The 12,114-nt window shown below is 49.8% G+C and overlaps 1 long non-coding RNA gene across 1 annotated transcript in view; it reads left to right on the plus strand.

The window, feature by feature from the left end:
• Nucleotides 1-290: 290 nt before the first annotated feature.
• The window catches only part of LOC105303969, a 57,552-nt gene continuing 45,728 nt past the window's right edge, over nucleotides 291-12,114 (plus strand). The window contains exon 1 of the long non-coding RNA XR_002776757.1: nucleotides 291-544. This is a non-coding gene — a long non-coding RNA (uncharacterized LOC105303969). The remainder of the gene's footprint in view (nucleotides 545-12,114) is intronic.

Raw genomic sequence — 12,114 nt, forward strand, 5'->3', positions numbered from 1 at the left:
GTGTCTGGGAAAGAACAAGAGTTTCCTACACGAGCTCTGTGATACATTACAAAATTTCAGTGTGTGTTTGAAATTCAAATGCACGTGAGATTCGTGCATGTTACTTTTCAGTTGTTCTCAATTCTCCCAAATAAAGCTTTTCCCCTGAGGTGACATGTGAGGTCGCGGGTCTCTCTGCCAGGGGCAGGAAGGCTGCCCTTCCAGGAAGAGCTGCATAGACCCTGGGAACCGACCAGCCCAGCTCACAAGAATGAAGAGAATGTCGGGAGAGGAAGTGGTGGCTGTGAGTCAGCATGAGTCATCTCGTTCCAATGAGAATGAAGACTGAGGTGTGCGCCGTTTTTTCTTTAAATTCTTTTTTTTTTTTTTTTGGTCTCAGTCATGTGGATATCATTGGGAATGGAGGGAAATAAGTGACTGTATGGTCCTTGCTTTTTAAGTTTCAAACTGATATAGTTCAGGCAGGCTGTGCCTGAGCCGGTGTGCGTCTCCAGACCATCACAAGCACCATTCTTGGAGAGGTGGAGCCATCAGCTTCTCCCTGGTGAGTATGTTTCTGTCATTTTTCTGGTCATTTCTGCAGTTTGCCTCAGAGTCTCTGCTGTGTCAAAGCTGTCGTGTTTGGAGTGGACACTGCGTTTCGTTCAGACTTTGAGGAGCCGCTGTTTTAGAGAAGTGGCTCTCTCTGTCCCCTCCCCCATAGCTGCTGTATTTTTGCCTGATTGTCTGGGGAAGTTTCTGGGTCGATAATTGTCAGTGTGCCGCCTTTGAAGAGACAGTGATGCTTGTCTGGAAAAGAAGCTGTCGGAGACTCCTGCATAGAGCCACGGTGAAGCTGAGAGGTGGGGTTGCTGACCTGGGGTGCTGGGGCTGGTCTTCCGCCACTCAGAGCTGCAGGAAACAGCCCCAGAGCAATTTCTGGCCGCATGGTGCGAGCTGCCCAGTTTTAGCGCAAGAAACACAATAGAGAGGCAGAATTTTGGCTTCCCTCTCTAAAGATGCATGAATTATTCCAGGAACTTATTGTATGTCTTTCTTTTTCCTTAACACAGAATGTCACGAACTGGTGGAATCAGAAAGAAAAAATGCTGGCAGCTGGGGCAGGGCTGAGAATGGGGCAATTGAGTTGAGGAGGCCTGAGCTGAGCTTGATAAGTGTTTCTCAAGCTGTTACTATTCTGATCAGCCTCAGCTTGAGTGTCAAGTAAAATACAGGAAATACATATTTTTAAATGTCATTCTACTTACTGTAAATGAAACGGTTAAAATGTCATAAAGACCTTATGATAAACATTTTTCGGATTTGCTTAAAAAGCTGCACATTAGTAGGCAGAGTATGACGGAGCTTTCTCAGTCCTATCATTTGAGTGCGTGGGCTTCCTGGGCTAATAATGACTCAGCACCCAATTTCTAAAATTGGGGCAGCCAAGAAAACGTTCGGTCACCCCCATCACAGCACACTGGCTGGTCGCCCCTCTAGGAGGATTTGACCGTTTGGTCTTTGGTTAAAATCAACTTTGGATGCTTCCCCTGTTTGGGAGACCCCTTCCTAGCTTGGATACCAGTTCCTCCGTGTGTTTTGCAAAGGGATTCCTGTGCCAGGACTAGCTCCTTTGGCTGATAGTAATAATTTTTAGGTTGCGCCTTGACAGAACTGGTTGAATATACAGTTTGTTAAATAAAAAATGCAGAGTTGATGTCAGGCTGCTGTGGTTCGGGGCCAAAGCTGCACCTGGTGTCCTGGGCTGTCACACCCACTGAGGGCCTGAGTGGGAGAGGCACTCTTGGCTTGAGCTTCAAGCTGGCATTCTGTGCATGCATGAAGAGTGGGAGATGGTGGGAGATGGCTGGTTGGAAATCAAAGAGCAGCTTTTTGAGGAAGAATGTCCCTCTGAAAACTTACTCTTTCTTTCTATAAAGTGAGAATGACGTTAAGGAAATTAAAAAGAAAATACCTGGGGTTGCAGGCATGCAACTTAGGGGCCATGTGGTGTCCTGTTCGAACGCACCCCGTCGAGTCCAGGTGGGCCCACCCAGGACCGGATTTCTATGCTCCGATGGCTGGTGGCCAGATTGCAGATCCTGCTGCTCAGCCTCTGGGAGGCTCAGGCTCCCAGATTGTGGCCCTGCTGGCCTTGGGGGGCTGCAGGGACGACTGAAAGCTGGCATCTGCCAAGGGCTTTGCAGGGTCTGAACCCAAGAGGCTCCAGCAATGTCAGCTCTACCAGCTTCTATTTGGGCTCAGTCTGAAGGCTGTGGGCTGTGGCCCCTGAGTTAGCATTGTGACTTTCCAAGTGGAATCTTGCCATCCCAGCATGGCCAGCGGCTGGCTGAGGTTGAGAGTTGCAGCCATGCCAGTGACAGCTCGCCAGTGGCAACTTAGGGCCTCTGCAAGGTGGACTCTGTGGGTTTCCAAGATGGGGAGTGGCCGAGCCTCTCTCTCAGTGAGTCCTCGAAAGCACCCAGAGAAAGGTCTTCGTGGAGAGAAGGGCTGTGAAAGGCTGACTGGCTTCCTGAGTGAGTGCCTCGGTGTTTCCCACACATGCACTTCCTCTTGTCCCCATTTCAGAGAACTCCTGGTGTTGGGTGTGTGCTGATCCCTAGGTCTTGTGTCTTCAAATTCTCCCAGATAAGCACAGCTGGACAGTGGCTCAAGGTTGCCGATTTTACCCTTGACGTTGAGTGTCATCTTTGGTATAACATTTGGGCAGTTGTATGGAGGCTGGGAATTGACTCACCTCTTACCCTTGAGAAAGAAGCCTGTGATGAACTTTTGGAATCAGGAGAAAGAGTCATTTAAAAAGGCCAGAAATAAGGCCGTGGACATGTCTGAAAATAGAGAGCATTTATTAATCCGATCTGCTGTTTTGTCATTTTTCCAACTACCAAGAGTTGCTGATTCTGAATGTGGATGCAACAGTGAGGGAAGAGGGAAGCATTCTATGATAGAAGCTGATCAGATACTTATGCAAAAAAGCTGATCAGGACACCTATGCAAAAAGAAAATGCTGGCAGTTTGATGACATTTGGAAGTTGCCCTGAGTCCTGCTGTCAACTGCCCTTGCTCAGCCTGCGGACCAGCCTACTTTTCCACTCTCACCAGCGCCCCATCTGAGCTTTCGTTACTTCCTGTTGACAGGTTCCCATGGTACCCTACAGGTGTTCCCAACATCAGCTGCCATGTGTTGAGCTTGCCCTTGTGTTGGACAAGTTACTTAACTTCCTGGTGTCCCACCTTCCTCCTGGTGGAATGTGGGTGGTACTAGTACTTACTCATGGCTTCTTATAAAGATCTGTGGTGACTGAGTTACAGGAGGCTCAATAACTGTAAAGGACACAGTCACTGACTCAGAAATATTACAGACACCTTTGTATCTGTGCTTGCTCCCTCCAAACCCTCCGGCATCCATAGGAATTGGCTCTCATGCTCCTGATGTGAGAGCCTGTCTGTGTCTTCAGTTCTATGACGTGTTCTATCTTCTCAAGACAGGTAAATTGGAAGTGCTTCTTGGCTCTGTCTAGAAAAGCCTAGGATTCTAAACGTCAGGGTTTTTTTTGTTTGTTTTTTTTTTTATCACCATCACCATCATCAACACCATCATCATATCACCACGAGCACCACCATCACTACCATCACTACCATCACCACCATCATCATCATCATCATATCACCATCATATCACCACCACTGTCACCACAACCATCACCACCATCAGGCACCATCAGCACCATCATACCATCACCAACATCACCATCATCACTATCACCATCACCATCATCACCATTGTTGGCAACATCCTCACAATAAGAACAGCTCCCATCTCATCCAGCATGGCAGTAACTTTCTGCGATTACCTTTACTCTCCTCCCCCACATACCCTGGATGAGAGGAAGCATGGCCTGTTAACTTGACTCACTTGAGGTCCAGGATTCCTAGGTAAGTGTATCAGGCAGAGCGAATTCTTCTAAGATGCATTAGTAGGGGAGCCCCTTGCCCCCAGCAGGAGAGGAGAGCTGGGAAAAGCAGGGACTGGAGGGTTCTGCATAATCCATCAGATTGAGAGAATCCAGGACCATCGGCCTCAGATTTGCTCTTAGGGTAGAAGCAGCTGGATTCTGTACTCATGCTTCCTGTCTAAAGCCAGCTATAGTCAACTTCTAGTTATTTGAAAATCATCACAGTACCTGAAGCTGACTCATATTGAAAATATTAAGTAAGATACACTTAAAACTAAAACCAGGGTGCACATAACATGGCCTTTCCTTGCCAGTTCCGAAGGTAATTCAAGCTTATGCAGTGCCTCGGAGCCAAAATGTCACACTCGTTCTCTCGGCTTGCCCTCCCTGGTGTCGCCCTGGCAAAGGAAGGCGTCCAGTGCTCTATGTCTCCTTTCAGAGAGTTTAGGCTTGGAGTGCTGAATATTGGCTGTGCTGTGTCGGTCAGTTGTGATTGGTGCTCACTTGTGGGGAGTTTTTTCCTGTGCGACAATCCAGAGGACTCTCTGCCCACAAAGTTGTCCGTGGGCAGGCAGTGGTGTGCTTGGCCCAGGGCTGTGGGGTGGGCGGGCTCCCCACAGGTGCAAGAGGGTTCCGGTTAGACCACATTGCTCAGGGAAGGGGAAGTTAATACACATCAGAAGGAAGCTGGGTGCCCAGGATGGGGGAGCGAGTGAGAGGCTGGGCTGGTCTCAGAGCATTCTTCTGATTTAACAAAATGGGTTTTATGGCATCTTGTATAACTGGAAAAGCTAATGGTGATGGTGGATCTCATCCATTGCAATTTTCCTGCTTATCTTTTGCTTTCAGAGTTGATCCACCAACAGGCGAGGGCTTCTGCTATGATTTCTAGCCCTTCCCTCTACCCTGCCCTTTCAAAAATTTATCGTACTTAAAAAATTGGAATTTTTAATGAGGGCAAGAGTGTATCATTTTAGCTGTTCTCACTGGACAAATTATTTGTAGAATAGAAGATGGATGCAGCCATATTCAGCTGGAAATAAAGAAATGACGGTGGCTCCAACAAGTGACAGGCTTACTTGCAGACAGAAAAAGACAACAAACTATCCAGGGCAAGGGGCAACAGGCAGCCCGTTCATTCATGTTCTCGCTCTGCTTTCTTAGCCTGGCTTCCTTCCTCAGAGTTGTCCTATGATTTTAAGAAGGCTGCTGGAGCTCTAGCCATCATCACTATTTCTACACAGAGGGAAAGAGGGAGCGGGGCAGGGCAAAAGATTAAGCATCCTTGATGTTAGTCTCTTTTAAGGAGCTTTCCTAGAAACCCCAACTAATGCCTTCAATCTTCATCTTTCCATGGCTACCTGATCAGTAAAGAGCTTGGAAAATGTAGTTTTTTAATTGGGCACACTGCTACTCCTGACGATATGGGGGTTGTTGACAACACGAGAAAGGGAGGAGAATGGATATGGGATGGGCAATAAGCAGTCCCCGTGACAGAGTGCTCTTGAGGACAACTAGATTCTCAGTCCTGTGAATGGACTTGGGAACCAGTCACTTAGTTCCTCTGGGACCAGGTTCTACTCTGAAATAACCACACTGCTCTCATGAGAAGTGTCAGGAAGGCATAGACTGTGGCTTCAAGGGCTCTGAACAGCTTGGAGGAGGGCATTCAAAGGAACAGAAGTCACTGTTTGATTTTTGTGGATTATACCCTAATAGGATTTCTTTTCATTCATGCTTTTCACAAATATTTATCATTTATCTAATAAAATAATAATTTGAACACTACTTTGTTTATTGAGTGCTTACTTGGTGCCAGGCACCGTTCTAGGTGCTCTGCAAATAGGACACAGAACTGTGCATGGCAATTAGCACTGTCGTCCCTGTCATCCAGACACTGGGGCTAAGAGAGACACAGGGCCACACTGTTAGTAAGCGGGGAGCTCAGCTTGGGGCCCAACAATTTGGTTCTTTGACCTATGGATGTGGAAGTGACCCGACAGACAAGGCCTCTCCAGTGACATAGACATAAGCCCAAGTGCCTGGGAGACAGACAGGAAGGTGGGGCTGCCTCAGCCCCGCAGCCCCTCCCTCCTCGGGGGACCGCATTGCAGAATCAAGTCCAAGCTGAGCACATCCCCCAGAAGACACAGCAGGAACCTCAGCTACGTCTGGGCTCATGACCCACCCCTGTTCTCAGCCAGCAGTTCCAGAGGGCACCTGCTTGAGTCAGGACCACATCCTCCAGTCCTGGGTGCTGCCAGGAAACCAACCAGACTTGGCTTCAAAGGTGAGCTGATAGTCCAGCAAAGGGCAGGGTAGCAGAAGTACAAGAGGCTCGACTCCAAGAAACAGGGTTTATTCACTTAATTCAACCTACTCAAAGGCCAGAAAAGGTGAAACCACACAACCCCTGTTACCCGATGGCACCATCAGGGCTGTGAAGAGAGGACGGACTGGGGGAGGAGGTTTGCTGTTATTCTGCCTGGCACTGAGGCCCCTCTGGTGCCCTCTTTGCTCTGTACCATCTCAGGGCCTCGCTTCACTCTTCCATCTTCCTTCTCAAGCTCCTTTATAGAGAAGGTGGCCAATAGGTAGTTGAGAATTCTAGGAAATCTCCTTAAAGGAGCTTGACATCTAAGAAGCTTAACTTTTTGCCACACCCCACCCCTTTCCTCCTTCTTCCTGTGTGGAATGCAAAGGTGATGGCTGGATCTCCAACAGCCTTTTTGAGACCATAGGACAATTTTGAGGAAGGAAGCCAAAGCTAAGATATCAGAGAGGGTAGATGATCATGGGACTTTAGGAGACCAGGCACTTTGCCTGGAGATGTGACGATTTTTAGAGCAGTTTTACCTGCATGATGCAGAGGCAGATGGGAGAAATCGCTGCTGAAATTCAACCTATAGGTCAACAAAGAGAGTCTGTTGGAGTGGCAGTGTCTCTTCTGTGTGGAGCTGCCTTTCATGTCTCTGGTATAAGGGACAAGGGCTCAGGGCTGTATAGTGACTTCCATGGGCCCCAGGTGCTTTTGCCTTCCTGGCCCCTTTTTCAAGCAAAAACGTAAATGGAGATGAATGTTATCCATACTAGATTCATTATTATATACTCATTTTCATTGTAGTCAGGGTTTTCTTCTAATTTTAAGATAGATTTAAACATTTTATTTTTAAGAATGTTCTGGGCCCCAGGCATTGTCCCCTCTGTGCCCAAAGCAGAGGTCAGCTCTGAGAAGGTGAGAAACATCTCAGAAGGACCTCATCACAGAAGTGGAGGCTGGTCCCTGGAGGAGCAGCCTCTCCACCGTGGTCCAGGGATTTGCTCCCGGCTGCTCCCCCAGGCATAGTGCTGTTTGCTGCAGTTCCGTGTGCCATCCAGCCTGGGAGACCTCAGGGCAGTGCGATGAGCCACTGCTGGAAATGAACTGTGCTCAGCCAGCTACCTGCCGTGGGGCAAGTTCCTTGGTGCCTGCTGGCCTCAGTTTCCCAATCTGTAAAATAGGAACTCTGGAGCTGCCACCATGGAGAGCTGTTTTGAGGAGGAAAGGAATTGATGAAATGTCCTTAGAAAAGCATCCCACATCGTGGATGTTCAATGGTCTTAGCTGTCATCGTGGAGGGGTGCATTTGCTGTTTCCTCCTGGCTAGGAGCCTTTCTCTCGGCCCAGATTCCACTCCCTGCAGCTGTCCACTCATTGCAACGGTGGCTGACCAGGAATTCCTCCAAGCCCAGGGGGCAGTGTTAGTGGTACACCTCTGGACAGCTGGGGAAAGGGATTCAATTGTCCATTCGTTCATTCGTTCATTCGTTCATTCATTCATTCGTTCGTTCTTCAATTGGCTTATGGAGGCAGGTGATAAGCATACATGGTTGTGAGGGGCTTCTGTAGGAGGGGTGCAGCAGGGCTGGGGTGGGCTCTGAGAGCTCTCTGAGGAGAAAATGCTCGAGTAGAAGTCTGAGAAGACTAGATTTGTACACTTTGTTTTCCCGGGTGGGGAGGGCAGCTGAAATACGATTCTGGCTCCCCCTTGCTAGCTCTCTGGTCATGAGCAAGTCACAAGCCTCTCTAAGCCTCTCTACACCCCCGGGGAGAGGACACACAAAAGAACAGACCACAACACCATATCGGAGACAAAAAGTCACAGCGAAAAAAACACACAGCACACTGCACAAGAGACACTCTCGGGGGGAGAGCACACCCCCCCACACAACAGTGCGCACACATGTCCCCAAAAGGCCACACAAAATATACGACAAAACCCTTCTCCCCCTCCACAGCGCCCACACCACAGCCCCGGAGACCCCCCCGGAAAAGAGGCCACAAAAAAAACACACGCGTTCTCGCGCGTGCACACATTGGACAATACGCTCTCTCCCCAAAACACACAGTCATAGCCATGGTCATAGTTATGCTCACGGTTCAACACAGTTGGCGACATTCACTGAGCAATTATTCTATCTCCAAACTGCTGAATTACAACACGAGCCCGGCTTTGTCCCTGCTGGGGCCCCAAGAACTACATGGATGTCACCTCTGGTGTTCAAGCTCTTCCTTCTTCTCATGGTTCTTGAAAGGCGCAGAGTGCAGTGAGGCATTCAGTGACCTTGATCTTATGCTGCCCTCTTCGGCACAAATGGCAGATTTCTGATATCCCTCTTCACATGAGCACAGTGACCTCCCTTGTACTGGACACTAGGCTGAGGTGTTGGCCAACACACCCATCTGTTGGCCCACGCTGTACTTGCAGTCAGCTGACTAACCTGCCTCTTTGTGTGGGGAAATGTGCAAACTCGCATGTCCCTCATTTTGCATTGCAGGGGCTGACGTTTTTGCTTGCTTTTGAATTTTTTAATATAAGTAGACTTTACAGTGTCCTTGGTACCACCTTCTAAACTGGCCCTACCTGTTCTCTAATCTAGCATGTGACACATCATATTGTCAGCAGTCGGAGAGGTGTCTTTGGTTTCTGTCCCCCAGCCCCAAGCACCCAGAGCTTTGGGCCGGCTACCAACCCTGGGGGCCTGGTGATGAGGTTCTGGCAGTGCTGGAAGGCCCTGTTGTCCATGGGTGTTGTTTTAGTTGTTTATATACAGTCACATCCTCAAGATTGTGGTTTGGGTGCATTTCATTCACTTCAGATATATCTTTCACGCTGGTGCCGCTGAGACGGGCCTGACAAATGGGGGCTGTGTCTGTGTGGCAGTCCCTTTGAAGTCCCCGGAACTGTCTGCTCAGAGTTGAGCTCTGCTCAGGGGCAAGGTGAGGCGAAAGGTGAGCACAGACTGCCACCCAGCCACACAGGAGGTGACTGCAAACCAGGAGGCTCTCCGTCACTGTCTCTCCATCTAGAGTGGGTGTTGCCTGCTGGGTGTTCCTGGCTCAGTCCATCAAGGGGCACTTGTACAGAACAGGGATGGTCACTAGAGGGGGGCCAGTGGCTGCCCCCGCAGTCCTTACACAGCCTGTAAAGTCATGCAGCCCCGCCTAGCCCGTCCCTACCGGCGCCTGCCCTCTGGTTGCCAAAATTATTAGAATCTTCCAACTGTAATTTCTATCATTCTCAGTGGCAGGTGACAGACTTACTGAAGTGGGAGTTGTTCTTCATACTTCAGAAAATGGAGCATCCTAGAATTTTCTGAGTGACTGATTCAAAGATTATCATAGCTACTTCGTGCTCTGCTGATGGGGAAAGAGGGGCCCTGGGTCCACATGAGGGGGTTTTAATTTACACCTCCTGCAGGACTGGAGGGAGCTTAGCCAAGCTGCCCAAAACACAGGGAGCGGGTTCGCCTCATTGCGAAGGGCTCCTGGCAGCAGGAAGGATGGATCTAATATTTAGGGGACAGGTGCCTCCCTGAAGGCACGTTTCGGGAGCAGCAGGCTTGAGCTGTGCCACACTTTTCATGTGACTTTTCCCAGTACAGATATTGACACTGATGGGGAAGAAAGCAAAGGGACTGTGCTATTAGGAAGGTGGCTCACTTCAGGAGGATGAGTCTGGGGGAGGGACGAGCTGAGGAAATAGCAAGGAAGGGAGTGAGCATACAGACTCGGTGAGTCATTCCTTACACCCCCATGTGTGTAACAGGGGGTAATGTATCTCCCCAGATTTATAAGAGGACGCCCCACTCCTGCCAATCACTCAGAATGAGACCTTATCTGGAAATCAGGTTGTTGCGGCTGGAATGAGTTAAGGTGAGGTCTTACTGGAGTAGGGTGGCCCTATTCTTATCCCAATGCGACTGGCATCCTTACAAGAAGGGAACATTTGGAGACAGTCACACACACAGGGTAGTGCCATATGAGGACCAGAGTGAAGCTGCCGCAGCCATGGAGCCACCAGAAGGCGAGAGGGAGACCTAGAACAGATACTGCCCCAATGCCTTCAGAGCGTAGCCCTGGGACAACTTGACCCCAGACTCTCACCTTCAGAATGGGAGACGACGCGTTTCTGTGGTTGGAGTTCCTGTGCATGGTCTGCTCTTACAGTGACTCCAGGAGACAGATACAGTGACACTCTTCCTGACACCACACGTGACACCCTCCCCCCCCGCCCTGGCCCGCCCCCCAGAAGGTCTCCATCCCAGGTCCAGCTTAGCGCAGACTGGCCATCCAGGGGACGTCTGCTGACCATGGACAAGTGATCAATGTATACACAGGAAATCATCTTTTGTTTTAGTGAATACAATGTTCTTACTTTAACTGTCCTTGAACTGCAGAAACACAGAGATTCAAAAATGGGATTTGGTCTTTATATTGGCTTTTAAAAAAAAGGAAAGGAGAAACCTGCTTCCTCTTCGTATGTGGTGGGATCCTGCTCCACGCAAGTCTCGTGCTGAGACTGTGGGGCTCAGCCAGGGGCGGTGTCTAAGCCATGGGCCCCACAAGAGGGAGCAGGCTGACCTCACATGGAGCCCCGCACAACAGTCACCATTGTCACCACACTGTCACCTTCCTACTCATTCCCCTGCCTCTGATGTTCACTCCACTGTACAGTTCCAGAGCCAGGCAGAGGCACCACGTGGTGGGAGGTGAAAATGTCTGCAGGGACCTTTCCCCAAGCTCCTAGTGATTGAACAGGGGTGACTGTGAGCCTACGGCCGCATGGGTCGACCAGCGGTTCAGAAAAACAGGAACTGCCAATTCACGAGAACTCAGAGAAAAAAGAACTTTAAAGAACTGAGAAGTTGCCACATTATAGTGAAAGAATGTTAGGTTTGGGAAATGACAAAAAAGAGCAATTTTCACCTCGAAAACCTGGTGGAGTCGGTTACACAAGATGTGACCACACACAAACACGGGCGTTTCTTATAACACAAGGGCATTTACAGTCAAGAGGCTGCTTTCAGAGTTTCATGGAAAGTTATTTTAGTGACAAGGTTAGCCTTCAGCGATGACTCCTCGTCAAGAGCCTGAAACGTGACTTCTGAGTGGGGCGCAGGGGGCCCAGACCCAGCACAGAGATGGCTGGTGGGGGCCTGCTTGGCCTTGGTGTGGGCCCTGGGAGTGACCCGGCAGGAGGCCCCCTGGGCACAGTGAGCTGGCTGGGATATCCTGATGCCTGGCAGGTGACACATCCACCACTGGGGACCCCTAGTGGCCTCAGCTTTTAAATGTTTAAACAATTCCTTTATTGCAGAGTCCCCAACCTTTTTGGCATCAAGGGACTGGCGTTCCCATGAGAATCTAATGCCTGATGATCGGAGGTGGAGCTGAGGTGGTGATGCTAGTGCTGGGGAGTGGCTGCGAATACACATAAAACTTCACTCGCTCTCCTGCCAGTCACCTCCTGCTGTGCGGCCTGGTTCCTAACAGGCCACAGACTGGTACTGGTCCATAGCCCAGGGCCTGAGGACCCTTGCTTTATTATAAATTTGAGGGCGTTGTTTGAAACCAGGCAAAAAATGCGCGTAAGTAACTATCGTGTCTGCGGGATGTGAGAGGCTTGTTCCCTTAAGGTGACCTGTGATGAAACCACCAGTGTAGGAGTATCCTGTGGGTGGGGGTCTGGGCGAAGGCTCCAGTAACGATGCCAGGCAGGACCGTGAGCAGGAAGGGCTAAGAAGAGAGTGACGCTGGTGCTCCTGCCATTGGTGCGCGTGCTGCTGTTCCCTCCAGGCGCGTTTCTTTCCCGGTCGTTTCCTCTGCACACGGTTA

Source organism: Pteropus vampyrus, unplaced genomic scaffold, assembly GCF_000151845.1.
Source record: "Pteropus vampyrus isolate Shadow unplaced genomic scaffold, Pvam_2.0 Scaffold323, whole genome shotgun sequence".
Taxonomy (NCBI): Eukaryota; Metazoa; Chordata; class Mammalia; order Chiroptera; family Pteropodidae; genus Pteropus; species Pteropus vampyrus.